This window comes from Nerophis lumbriciformis, linkage group LG13, assembly GCF_033978685.3.
Source record: "Nerophis lumbriciformis linkage group LG13, RoL_Nlum_v2.1, whole genome shotgun sequence".
Taxonomy (NCBI): domain Eukaryota; kingdom Metazoa; phylum Chordata; class Actinopteri; order Syngnathiformes; family Syngnathidae; genus Nerophis; species Nerophis lumbriciformis.
In genome coordinates, this window is record NC_084560.2 from 46,130,421 (window position 1) to 46,143,121 (window position 12,701).

Here is a 12,701-nt window from a genome sequence, read left to right on the forward strand (position 1 = left end):
AGATGAAACCCTTGAAACCTGAAAGGGTTCTTAGTGGAACTCCCTGCATAGGTTCTAGATGAAACCCTTGACAAACGAAAGGGTTCTTAGTGGAACTCCCTGTGTGGGTTCTAGATGAAACCCTTGAAATACGAAAGGGTTCTTAGTGGAACTCCCTGCGTGGGTTCTAGATGAAAGTCTTGAAATACAAAAGGGTTCTTAGTGGAACTCCCTTTGTGGGTTCTAGATGAAACCCTTGAAACATGAAAGGGTTCTTAGTGGAACTCCCTGCATAGGTTCTAGATGAAACCCTTGACAAATGAAAGGGTTATTAGTGGAACTCCCTGTGTGGGTTCTAGATGAAACCCTTGAAATACGAAAGGGTTCTTAGTGGAACTCCCTGCGTGGGTTCTAGATGAAAGTCTTGAAATACAAAAGGGTTCTTAGTGGAACTCCCTGTGTGGGTTCTAGATGAAACCCTTGAAATACGAAAGGGTTCTTAGTGGAACTCCCTGCGTGGGTTTTAGATGAAACCCTTGACAAACGAAAGGGTTCTTAGTGGAACTCCCTGTGTGGGTTCTAGATGAAACCCTTGAAACATGAAAGAGTTCTTTGTGGAACTCCCTGTGTGAGTTCTAGATGAAACCCTTGAAACACAAAAGGGTTCTTAGTGGAACTCCCTGTGTGGGTTCTAGATGAAACCCTTGAAACATGAAAGGGTTCTTAGTGGAACTCCCTGCATAGGTTCTAGATGAAACCCTTGACAAATGAAAGGGTTATTAGTGGAACTCCTTGTGTGGGTTCTAGATGAAACCCTTGAAATACGAAAGGGTTCTTAGTGGAACTCCCTGCGTGGGTTCTAGATGAAAGTCTCGAAATACAAAAGGGTTCTTAGTGGAACTCCCTGCGTGGGTTCTAGATGAAAGTCTTGAAATACAAAAGGGTTCTTAGTGGAACTCCCTGTGTGGGTTCTAGATGAAACCCTTGAAATACGAAAGGGTTCTTAGTGGAACTCCCTGCGTGGGTTCTTTGTAGAACCTCTCATGGGGGGTTCTGGGTGGAACCTTACACACACAGTTCTAGGTAGAACCCTCCAAAAGGGTTCCAGGTGGAACCTTTATAAAAAGGTTCTACCTGGAGCCAAAAAGGGTTCTCCTATGAGGACGAGCCGAAGAACCATATATGGTTCTACTTAGCACTTTTATTTCTAAGAGTGTACCTCCAATCAGACAGACTCCAACATGCTCCAAATAGTTCAATGACAACTGAAACGACACACAAGAATACTAAGTTGTATTCTCTTCACAAATGTACATCATGTGTAAGTATATTTCAGTCAATATCTTACAATGCATTACATCATCAAAACAAACTGTCTCCCTGTAGTGTTTGATCTTGAATGGGATTGTGCTGAAAATCTAATTTCCCTCTCAATGATGAATAAAGTACTTGTGATTGTGAATAATAGGTTACATACTGTATGTGCAATACATCTAGATCAGGGCTGTCAAACTCATTCGAGCTCAGGGGCCGCATGGAGGGAAATATGTGCACACGCGGGCCGGACTGTTAAAATCATGGCATTAAATATTTAAAAAAAATAAAGACAACTTCAGATAGTTTTCTTTGTCTTACTTTGGCCAAAAATACAAGTACATTCTGAAAATATTACAATAAAAATATGGAAAAAAATACGGACAACGGTAAAGTTTAGATCCATGAAGGAAAGAAGAAAGTGAATGAATGTTTATAACTGAATACATTTACATATGCATAAAAATGTGAGGTGGCGACTTGTCCAGGGTGTTTCCCGCCTTCCGCCCGAATGCAGCTGAGATAGGCTCCAGCACCCCCGCGACCCCAAAAAGGGACAAGCGGTAGAAAATGGATGGATGGATATTAATTGCTATAAAATGGAGAAGGGGAACAGTTAAATAAGCTTTGTTTCTGTCATGTCTGTGTGATCATGTTTTATTTTTGGACTTTTTGTGCACTTTTGTTTTGTTTTGTCACCATAGTTACCCATTAGTTTCACCTGTCATGTCACGCACCTGTTTTGAGTCACGCACCTGTTGTTAATCATGTCCATAGTATTTAAGTTCATTCGTTTCAGTTTGTCGTTCTGACGACCTCCACATTTATGCTCTGTCCATTTCTTCATGCAACTATTTTTGTCCATGCCAAAGTAAGTTTTTGTTCCATGTTTATAGTCTTTTTGGGTTTCATAGTTTGTTCTCCGCCATTGTGCGTGCTTTTCATTTGTACTTTTTTGCTATAGTCTTTTGGTTTCATAGTTTATTCTCCGCCACTGTGCGCGCTTTTCGTTTATTCCTTTTTTTTGATAATAATAAATAAATCATGTACCTTCATTCCCGTCTCGCCCGAGCCAACTTTCCGTTGCATCCCGGAAAAGCTAACACCCAGGACCAAGTCTTGACAGTTTCTACCTACTATTTTAGGGGCATGTGTTAAAATGCATGTTCTGCATAATATTGGTGCTTTGTTTCATTTCTTTGCTTAATCCAGTGGTTCTCAAACATTTTTTGTCATCCCCCACTTTGGACAAGGGGGAGTTTTCAAGCCCCACCTGCCCCCATCGCCCCAACAGAGCGCTAATGCCAAGCTTTAACATTTTCAAATTTATTGAACATCAAGTTGTATACATTCAAACTCAATAACATAAAATAACATCAAGTTCAATAATAAATAAAATAACTGTGCAGCTGTGGTATAACTTGCATCAAGTTCAATAATAAATAAAATAACTTGCATCAAGTTCAATTATAAATAAAATAACTTTCATCAAGTTCAATAATAAATAAAACAAAAGTGTTATAACTTGCATCACGTTCAATAATAAATCAAATAAAAGTGTTATAACTTGCATCAAGTTCAATAATAAATCAAAAAAAGTGTTATAACTTGCATCAAGTTCAATAATAAATCAAAAAAAGTGTTATAACTTGCATCAAGTTCAATAATAAATCAAAAAAGTGTTATAACTTGCATCACGTTCAATAATAAATCAAAAAAAGTGTTATAACTTGTATCAAGTTCAATAATAAATCAAATAAAAGTGTTATAACTTGCATCAAGTTCAATAATAAATCAAAAAAAGTGTTATAACTTGCATCAAGTTCAATAATAAATCAAAAAAAGTGTTATAACTTGCATCAAGTTCAATAATAAATCAAAAAAAGTGTTATAACTTGCATCAAGTTCAATAATAAATCAAAAAAAGTGTTATAACTTGCATCACGTTCAATAATAAATCAAAAAAACGTGTTATAACTTGCATCAAGTTCAATAATAAATCAAATACGTGTTATAACTTGCATCAAGTTCAATAATAAATCAAAAAAAGTGTTATAACTTGCATCAAGTTCAATAATAAATCAAACAAAAGTGTTATAACGTGCATCAAGTTCAATAATAAATCAAAAAAAGTGTTATAACTTGCATCAAGTTCAATAATAAATCAAATAACTTGCATGAAGTTCAATAATAAATCAAAAAAAGTGTTATGACTTGCATCAAGTTCAATAATAAATAAAACAAAAGTGTTATAACTTGCATCAAGTTCAATAATAAATAAAATAACTTCCATCAAGTTTAATAAATAAAACAAAAGTGTTATAACTTGCATCAAGTTCAAAAATAAATAAAAAAAAGTCTTATAACTTGCATCACGTTCAATAATAAATCAAAAAAAGTGTTATAACTTGCATAAAGTTCAATAATAAATCAAATAAGTGTTATAACTTGTTCTGAATAAACGTCAACCATTAACCTCCAATAATAAAACATCTCAGACACTTCTTGAGTGCCTCAGATTTTTTCTCATAAGATTTGTTCTTTTATGTTTCACTTAAACTGAAGAGCACCAAAGGAACACAGGAAACCTCCAATGTATTTATTTTTTGGGAGGCAGGAGACGTATGCTTTTTATTGGAATCGGGATGCTGACTCTTGAGTTGTTAAGTATGTACCGCTACATTTTTATTATAGTAATTGCTCCAGTGCCTTTCAATGTGTGGCCCGTCGGTGCATGAAGTGAGCACGAGGCCGACGCGGTGGCAGTGAGGCCTCGCTGAATCAAATGAGAAAAAGCCTAAGGCGTGACAGCGTACGGTAACACAACTGGCAAACAGAAATAATAACATTCAAGCAAACGCACTGTACATGTCTCACTCGCACAACTTGTTAATAGTGTGAGAGTCCAGTCCATAGTGGATCTAACATAATAGTGTGAGAGTCCAGTCCATAGTGGATCTAACATAATAGTGAGAGTCCAGTCCATAGTGGATCTAACATAATAGTGTGAGAGTCCAGTCCATAGTGGATCTAACATAATAATGAGAGTCCAGTCCATAGTGGATCTAACATAATAGTGTGAGAGTCCAGTCCATAGTGGATCTAACATAATAGTGTGAGAGTCCAGTCCATAGTGGATCTAACATAATAGTGTGAGAGTCCAGTCCATAGTGGATCTAACATAATAGTGTAAGAGTCCGGTCCATAGTGGATCTAACATAATAGTGTGAGAGTCCAGTCCATAGTGGATCTAACATAATAGTGAGAGTACAGTCCATAGTGGATCTAACATAATAGTGTGAGAGTCCAGTCCATAGTGGATCTAACATAATAGTGAGAGTACAGTCCATAGTGGATCTAACATAATAGTGAGAGTCCAGTCCATAGTGGATCTAACATAATAGTGAGAGAGTCCAGTCCATAGTGGATCTAACATAATAGTGTGAGAGTCCAGTCCATAGTGGATCTAACATAATAGTGTGAGAGTCCAGTCCATAGTGGATCTAACATAATAGTGTGAGAGTCCAGTCCATAGTGGATCTAACATAATAGTGTGAGAGTCCAGTCCATAGTGGATCTAACATAATAGTGAGAGTCCAGTCCATAGTGGATCTAACATAATAGTGAGAGTCCAGTCCATAGTGGATCTAACATAATAGTGTGAGAGTCCAGTCCATAGTGGATCTAACATAATAGTGTGAGAGTCCAGTCCATAGTGGATGTAACATAATATTGTGAGAGTCCAGTCCATAGTGGATCCAACATAATAGTGAGAGTCCAGTCCATAGTGGATCTAACATAATAGTGAGAGTCCAGTCCATAGTGGATCTAACATAATAGTGAGAGTCCAGTCCATAGTGGATCTAACATAATAGTGAGAGTCCAGTCCATAGTGGATCTAACATAATATTGTGAGAGTCCAGTCCATAGTGGATCTAACATAATAGTGAGAGAGTCCAGTCCATAGTGGATCTAACATAATATTGTGAGAGTCCAGTCCATAGTGGATCTAACATAATAGTGAGAGAGTCCAGTCCATAGTGGATCTAATATAATAGTGAGAGTCCAGTCCATAGTGGATCTAACATAATAGTGAGAGTCCAGTCCATAGTGGATCTAACATAATAGTGTGAGAGTCCAGTCCATAGTGGATCTAACATAATATTGTGAGAGTCCAGTCCATAGTGGATCTAACATAATAGTGAGAGTCCAGTCCATAGTGGATCAAACATAATAGTGTGAGAGTCCAGTCCATAGTGGATCTAACATAATAGTGAGAGAGTCCAGTCCATAGTGGATCTAACATAATAGTGAGAGTCCAGTCCATAGTGGATCTAGCAGGGGATCATCTTGAGTGGAGACAGGTCAGCAGCGCAGAGACGTCCCCAACTGATGCTCAGATGAGTGGTCCACCCCGGATCCCGACTTTGAACAGCTAGCGCCTCATCTGTGGTCACCCAATAACCTCTCCACGCAGGAGAGGAAGGCAGAGCAGAAGAGAGACGGCAGATCAACTGGCCTAAAAAGGGGTTTGTATTTAAAGGCTAGAGTATACAAATTACATTTAAGATGGGACTTAAACGCTTCTACTGAGGTAGCATCTCTAACTGTTACTGCTAGAACATTCCATAGTACTGGAGCCCCATTAGAAAACGCTCTATAGTTTTTGGGCTGAACTTATTTCATTGAATGCTTCTAAAGAGAATGCACTTTTGTTGGCCTATCCTTCGGCCCATAAAACCCAACAGAAAAAACATCCAAAAAGCGCCAACAATACTCCATTTACATTTTGTGACCTGAATATTAACCAAGTATTAGTGATATTATTTGTGTTATAGTAAGCGCTAAGGCAGACAAACTATAACGACACTAGGGTCATAAGCTTGTGTGACTACACTCTTAGAAATAAAAGTGCTAAGTAGAACCATATAAGGTTCTTCGGCTCCTCCTCATAGGAGAACCCTTTTTGGCTCCAGGTAGAACCTTTTTAGAAAGGTTCCACCTGGAACCCCTTTTGGAGGGTTCTACCTAGAACTGTGTGTGTAAGGTTCCACCCAGAACCCCCCATGAGAGGTTCTACAAAGAACCCACACAGGGAGTTCCACTAAGAACCCTTTCGTATTTCAAGGGTTTCATCTAGAACCCACACGGGGAGTTCCACTAAGAACCCTTTTGTATTTCAAGACTTTCATCTAGAACCCACACAGGGAGTTCCACTAAGAACCCTTTCGTATTTCAAGGGTTTCATCTAGAACCCACACAGGGAGTTCCACTAAGAACCCTTTCGTTTGTCAAGGGTTTCATCTAGAACCTATGCAGGGAGTTCCACTAAGAACCCTTTCGTTTGTCAAGGGTTTCATCTAGAACCCATGCAGGGAGTTCCACTAAGAACCCTTTCAGGTTTCAAGGGTTTAATCTAGAACTCACACAGGGAGTTCCACTAAGAACCCTTTTGTATTTCAAGACTTTCATCTAGAACCCACGCAGGGAGTTCCACTAAGAACCCTTTCGTATTTCAAGGGTTTCATCTAGAACCCACACAGGGAGTTCCACTAAGAACCCTTTCGTTTGTCAAGGGTTTCATCTAGAACCCATGCAGGGAGTTCCACTAAGAACCCTTTCAGGTTTCAAGGGTTTAATCTAGAACCCACACAGGGAGTTCCACAAAGAACTCTTTCATGTTTCAAGGGTTTCATCTAGAACTCACACAGGGAGTTCCACAAAGAACTCTTTCATGTTTCAAGGGTTTCATCTAGAACTCACACAGGGAGTTCCACTAAGAACCCTTTCGTATTTCAAGGGTTTCATCTAGAACCCACACAGGGAGTTCCACTAAGAACCCTTTCGTTTGTCAAGGGTTTCATCTAGAACCCATGCAGGGAGTTCCACTAAGAACCCTTTCATGTTTCAAGGGTTTCATCTAGAACTCACACAGGGAGTTCCAATAAGAACCCTTTCTATTTCAAGACTTTCATCTAGAACCCACACAGGGAGTTCCACTAAGAACCCTTTTGTATTTCAAGACTTTCATCTAGAACCCACGCAGGGAGTTCCACTAAGAACCGTTTCAGGTTTCAAGGGTTTCATCTAGAACTCACACAGGGAGTTCCACTAAGAACCCTTTTGTATTTCAAGACTTTCATCTAGAACCCACGCAGGGAGTTCCACTAAGAACCCTTTCGTATTTCAAAGGTTTCATCTAGAACCCACACAGGGAGTTCCACTAAGAACCCTTTCGTTTGTCAAGGGTTTCATCTAGAACCCATGCAGGGAGTTCCACTAAGAACCCTTTCATGTTTCAAGGGTTTCATCTAGAACTCACACAGGGAGTTCCACTAAGAACCCTTTTGTATTTCAAGACTTTCATCTAGAACCCACGCAGGGAGTTCCACTAAGAACCCTTTCGTATTTCAAGGGTTTCATCTAGAACCCACACAGGGAGTTCCACTAAGAACCCTTTTGTATTTCAAGACTTTCATCTAGAACCCACACAGGGAGTTCCACTAAGAACCCTTTCGTATTTCAAGGGTTTCATCTAGAACCCACACAGGGAGTTCCACTAAGAACCCTTTTGTATTTCAAGACTTTCATCTAGAACCCACGCAGGGAGTTCCACTAAGAACCCTTTCGTATTTCAAGGGTTTCATCTAGAACCCACACAGGGAGTTCCACTAAGAACCCTTTCGTTTGTCAAGGGTTTCATCTAGAACCCATGCAGGGAGTTCCACTAAGAACCCTTTCATGTTTCAAGGGTTTCATCTAGAACCCACACAGGGAGTTCCACTAAGAACCCTTTCGTTTGTCAAGGGTTTCATCTAGAACCTATGCAGGGAGTTCCACTAAGAACCCTTTCGTATTTCAAGGGTTTCATCTAGAACCCACACAGGGAGTTCCACTAAGAACCCTTTTGTATTTCAAGACTTTCATCTAGAATCCGCGCAGGGAGTTCCACTAAGAACCCTTTCGTATTTCAAGGGTTTTATCTAGAACCCACACAGGGAGTTCCACTAAGAACCCTTTCGTATTTCAAGGGTTTCATCTAGAACCCACACAGGGAGTTCCACTAAGAACCCTTTCATGTTTCAAGGGTTTCATCTAGAACTCACACAGGGAGTTCCACAAAGAACTCTTTCATGTTTCAAGGGTTTCATCTAGACCTGACACAGGGGGTTCTAAAAACATCCCTTTTCAAAGGTTTTCACCGATAACCGTCTTGTCTTCTGAGGGTTCTATAAAGAACCATATTGTATTCTACAGATCAGTTTAGTTCATATTATATTGTGGTCATTTATCATGTTGACATTGAACAAACATTCAAAACATCTTAATGAGAAAAACATTTATTTAAAGATAGGCACCATTATTGGCAAATGTTCTCAGGAAGTATGTCCCTGGTGACACAGGATCTTACCCATGCTTTCAACAATCCCTGAAGAACTCTTTCTTCCAAAAACGGTTCTCTGGATCAAAATAGTTCTTACTGGAACCCTTAGTGTTAGTGAGAACCCTTTTAAAACCAATTATTCAGAAAAGGGGTTTTAAAGGGTTCTCTGGATCAAAATGGTTCTTACTGGAACCATTAGCGTTACCAAGAACCCTTGAAAAACCCTTTCTTCGGGAAAAGGGTTTTTCAGAAGCAAATGGTTCCAGTTAGAACCTCAGCCCTTGTAGAAGAACTCTTTTAGAACCCTTATTTCTAAGAGTGTATATTGACGTCATCGACTGGCAAGCTGCTTGCTTGCTAAACTCCATCCACACATCAAATCAACACCAGCTCGGATTCTAACGGGCTCAACGGCGCCCCCGCCTCTACAAAACTCTCCCACAGGGTTCTAATAAAACAGCGCCGTTTCCGAGGCTCTGGAAGACGGCGGTCTGAGGCTCTGTGATCTGCGATAGACAAAATGAGACGCAGCAGCAACAACAGAGCAGTCGGCGTATTCCCGGCGCTCCTTGAATAGATAATGCCATCCCTCCCTCCCCTCCTTCTTCTTCGCATGGCTTCTATTCCCCTCAAAAAGAAAGCATCAGAGGCGGCCAAACATTAATTCTCCTCGTCATATGGAGGAGCGACGCAAGTGGCACGCCACCACGGGCTTTTGACTGATTAAGGGAACACATAAAGGGCTCCTCGCGGCGCTTTGAACATGTTTTTTTTCCCCCTCCCTTTCAAGGCAGAGTTCCGAGCACTGTCAACTTTATTCTCTGCAGGAGACTCTGCCTTTAAAAGACAACATTAAATGGAAGTGCGGTAACAGGTGGGGACAAAAGGATTGAAGGCAATAATGCATCAAGCCTCTTAAGAGCTGGCAGAGGGCCTTGCAGGTGAAACCACTTTGCCCCTTTTATTGTCTTTTTGTTTTGTTTTAGTGCGCGCTGTGGATCACCTTTCACAAGACTATCAATGAATTCTGGTATTTTTTAATCAGTTCAAATGTCCCAAAAGTGTGTCCATCCTAGGGATGTCCCGATCCGATATTTGGATCGGACCGGCTGCCGGTATTTGCCAAAAACTGCGTATCGGCAAGGCATGGGAAAATGCCGATCCAGATCCGTGTTTTCCAACGCACCAATTTAAATAATACATTCCCGGTAAGGTCTATTCAGGTGTACTGGAGAGGAGGCTACGCCGGATAGTCGAACTTCGGATTCAGGACGAACAGTGTGGTTTTCGTCCTGGTCGTGGAACTGTGGACCAGCTCTATACTCTCGGCAGGGTCCTTGAGGGTGCATGGGAGTTTGCCCAACCAGTCTACATGTGCTTTGTGGACTTGGAGAAGGCATTCGACCGTGTACCCCGGGAAGTCCTGTGGGGAGTGCTCAGAGAGTATGGGGTAACGGACTGTCTTATTGTGGCGGTTCGCTCCCTGTATGATCAGTGTCAGAGCTTGGTCCGCATTGCCGGCAGTAAGTCGGACACGTTTCCAGTGAGGGTTGGACTCCGCCAGGGCTGCCCTTTGTCACCGATTCTGTTCATAACCTTTATGGACAGAATTTCTAGGCGCAGTCAGGGCGTTGAGGGTATCTGGTTTGGTGGCTGCAGGATTAGGTCTCTGCTTTTTGCAGATGATGTGGTCCTGATGGCTTCATCTGGCCAAGATCTTCAGCTCTCACTGGATCGGTTCGCAGCCGAGTGTGAAGCGACTGGGATGGGAATCAGCACCTCCAAATCCGAGTCCATGGTTCTCGCCCGGAAAAGGGTGCCATCTCCGGGTTGGGGAGGAGATCTTGCCCCAAGTGGAGGAGTTCAAGTACCTCGGAGTCTTGTTCACGAGTGAGGGAAGAGTGGATCGTGAGATCGACAGGCGGATCGGTGCGGCATCTTCAGTAATGCGGACGCTGTATCGATCCGTTGTGGTGAAGAAGGAGCTGAGCCAGAAGGCAAAGCTCTCGATTTACCGGTCGATCTACGTTCCCATCCTCACCTATGGTCATGAGCTTTGGGTCATGACCGAAAGGACAAGATCACGGGTACAAGCGGCCGAAATGAGTTTCCTCCGCCGGGTGGCGGGGCTCTCCCTTAGAGATAGGGTGAGAAGCTCTGTCATCCGGGGGGAGCTCAAAGTAAAGCCGCTGCTCCTCCATTTCGAGAGGAGCCAGATGAGGTGGTTCGGGCATCTGGTCAGGATGCCACCCGAACGCCTCCCTCGGGAGGTGTTTCGGGCACGTCCGACCGGTAGGAGGCCACGGGGAAGACCCAGGACACGTTGGGAAGACTATGTCTCCCGGCTGGCCTGGGAACGCCTCGGGATCCCCCGGGAGGAGCTGGACGAAGTGGCTGGGGAGAGGAAAGTCTGGGCTTCCCTGCTTAGGCTGCTGCCCCCGCGACCCGACCTCGGATAAGCGGAAGAAGATGGATGGATGGATGGATGGATTCCACTTTTCTGCTGCTCCGTAATCTCCGTTCCGCATTTTCCAGCACACCTTCAACACATCCACAATTCTCACGCAGTTGCTTTTAGCTGCTGGCATTACACGACAGGCTCTTCTCACTCTTTCCTGTGTCTCCCTCTCACAGACAGCGAGCGCACCTTCTTACACACGCCACATACTGTCACGTCATACTGTCACATACGTATACGTCCTCCCCGAGCAGAGAGGTAGCAGCATGGCTAACGTTAGCTGTGATGCTAGCGCAGCCGTGCGAGCAACGCTCCCTCTAAGGTGCTCGCCTGTGCAATTGCGCACTGTTTAAGCGTCCTCTGCGCATAGCAAATCTATGCCGCGCCCAAAATCAAATAAAAAAATAAGCGCATAACAATTTTCGACACACGGACACGACAGAGACAACAGCTTTCGTCATCATTGTTCAAATATTGTGAAGTCTGTCGAGACGCTTTATCTCCATTCGGTGCCACACGTCCACACCATCAAAATGCAGAGGCAAAAATTTCCATATCAACACTGTATGAAAAAATTAGTGATTTTTTTTAGTTGTGATTTCCTTCTCTGCATGAAAGTTTAAAAGTAGCATATATTAATGCAGTATGAAGAAGAATGTTTTAATGTAGACATGCAAGCCTTGAAAGAACATTTTGAAAATCAAGACTACATTTCCTGCAAATGGGTGCATTTCTACCCTATATTTTAACTTTAGATTTATTCTCATATCAAACTCTTTTGGCTGTCTTTTTGACACTTACATCCACACCCTGGATTATAAATAATGTAAATAATTCAATGTGATTATCTTGTGTGATGACTGTATTATGATGATAGTATATATCTGATAGTATATATCTGTATCATGAATCAATTTAAGTGGACCCCGACTTAAACAAGTGGAAAAACTTATTGGGGTGTTACCATTTAGTGGTCAATTGTACGGAATATGTACTTCACTGTGCGACCTACTAATAAAAGTCTCAATCAATAAATCAAAACACATAGAATCATCATACTGCTGTGATTATATGCATCAAGTGTTCATTCAAGGCTAAGGCAAAATATCGAGATCTATATTGTGTATCGCAATATGGCCTTAAAATATCGCAATATTAAAAAAAGGCCATATCGCCCAGCCCTAGTTCAATGATGTCATGTATAATTGTGTCTATTTTGTGTTTATCCTTGAATAAACAGGTCAGTTTCTTGTTACCAACCATTGTGTATTATTCAAACTCCCCTAATTCAGCTGGCTAGTTGTTATCAAGAGTACTAAAACCCTTTTCAACACGATTCTGACAACTAAGTAGGCTAAATAACTTTAAACTTTAATACATGCTCGGATAGGCCAGTATCGGTCAGTATCGGTATCGGTCAGTATCGGTATCGGATCGGAAATGCAAAAACAATATCGGTATTGGATCGGAAGTGCAAAAACCTGGATCGGGACATCCCTAGTCCATCCCTCACATTTTTACTTCATGCATGGTCTGGGGATGCACGAGTGCTGTGGTCCTCAGAGG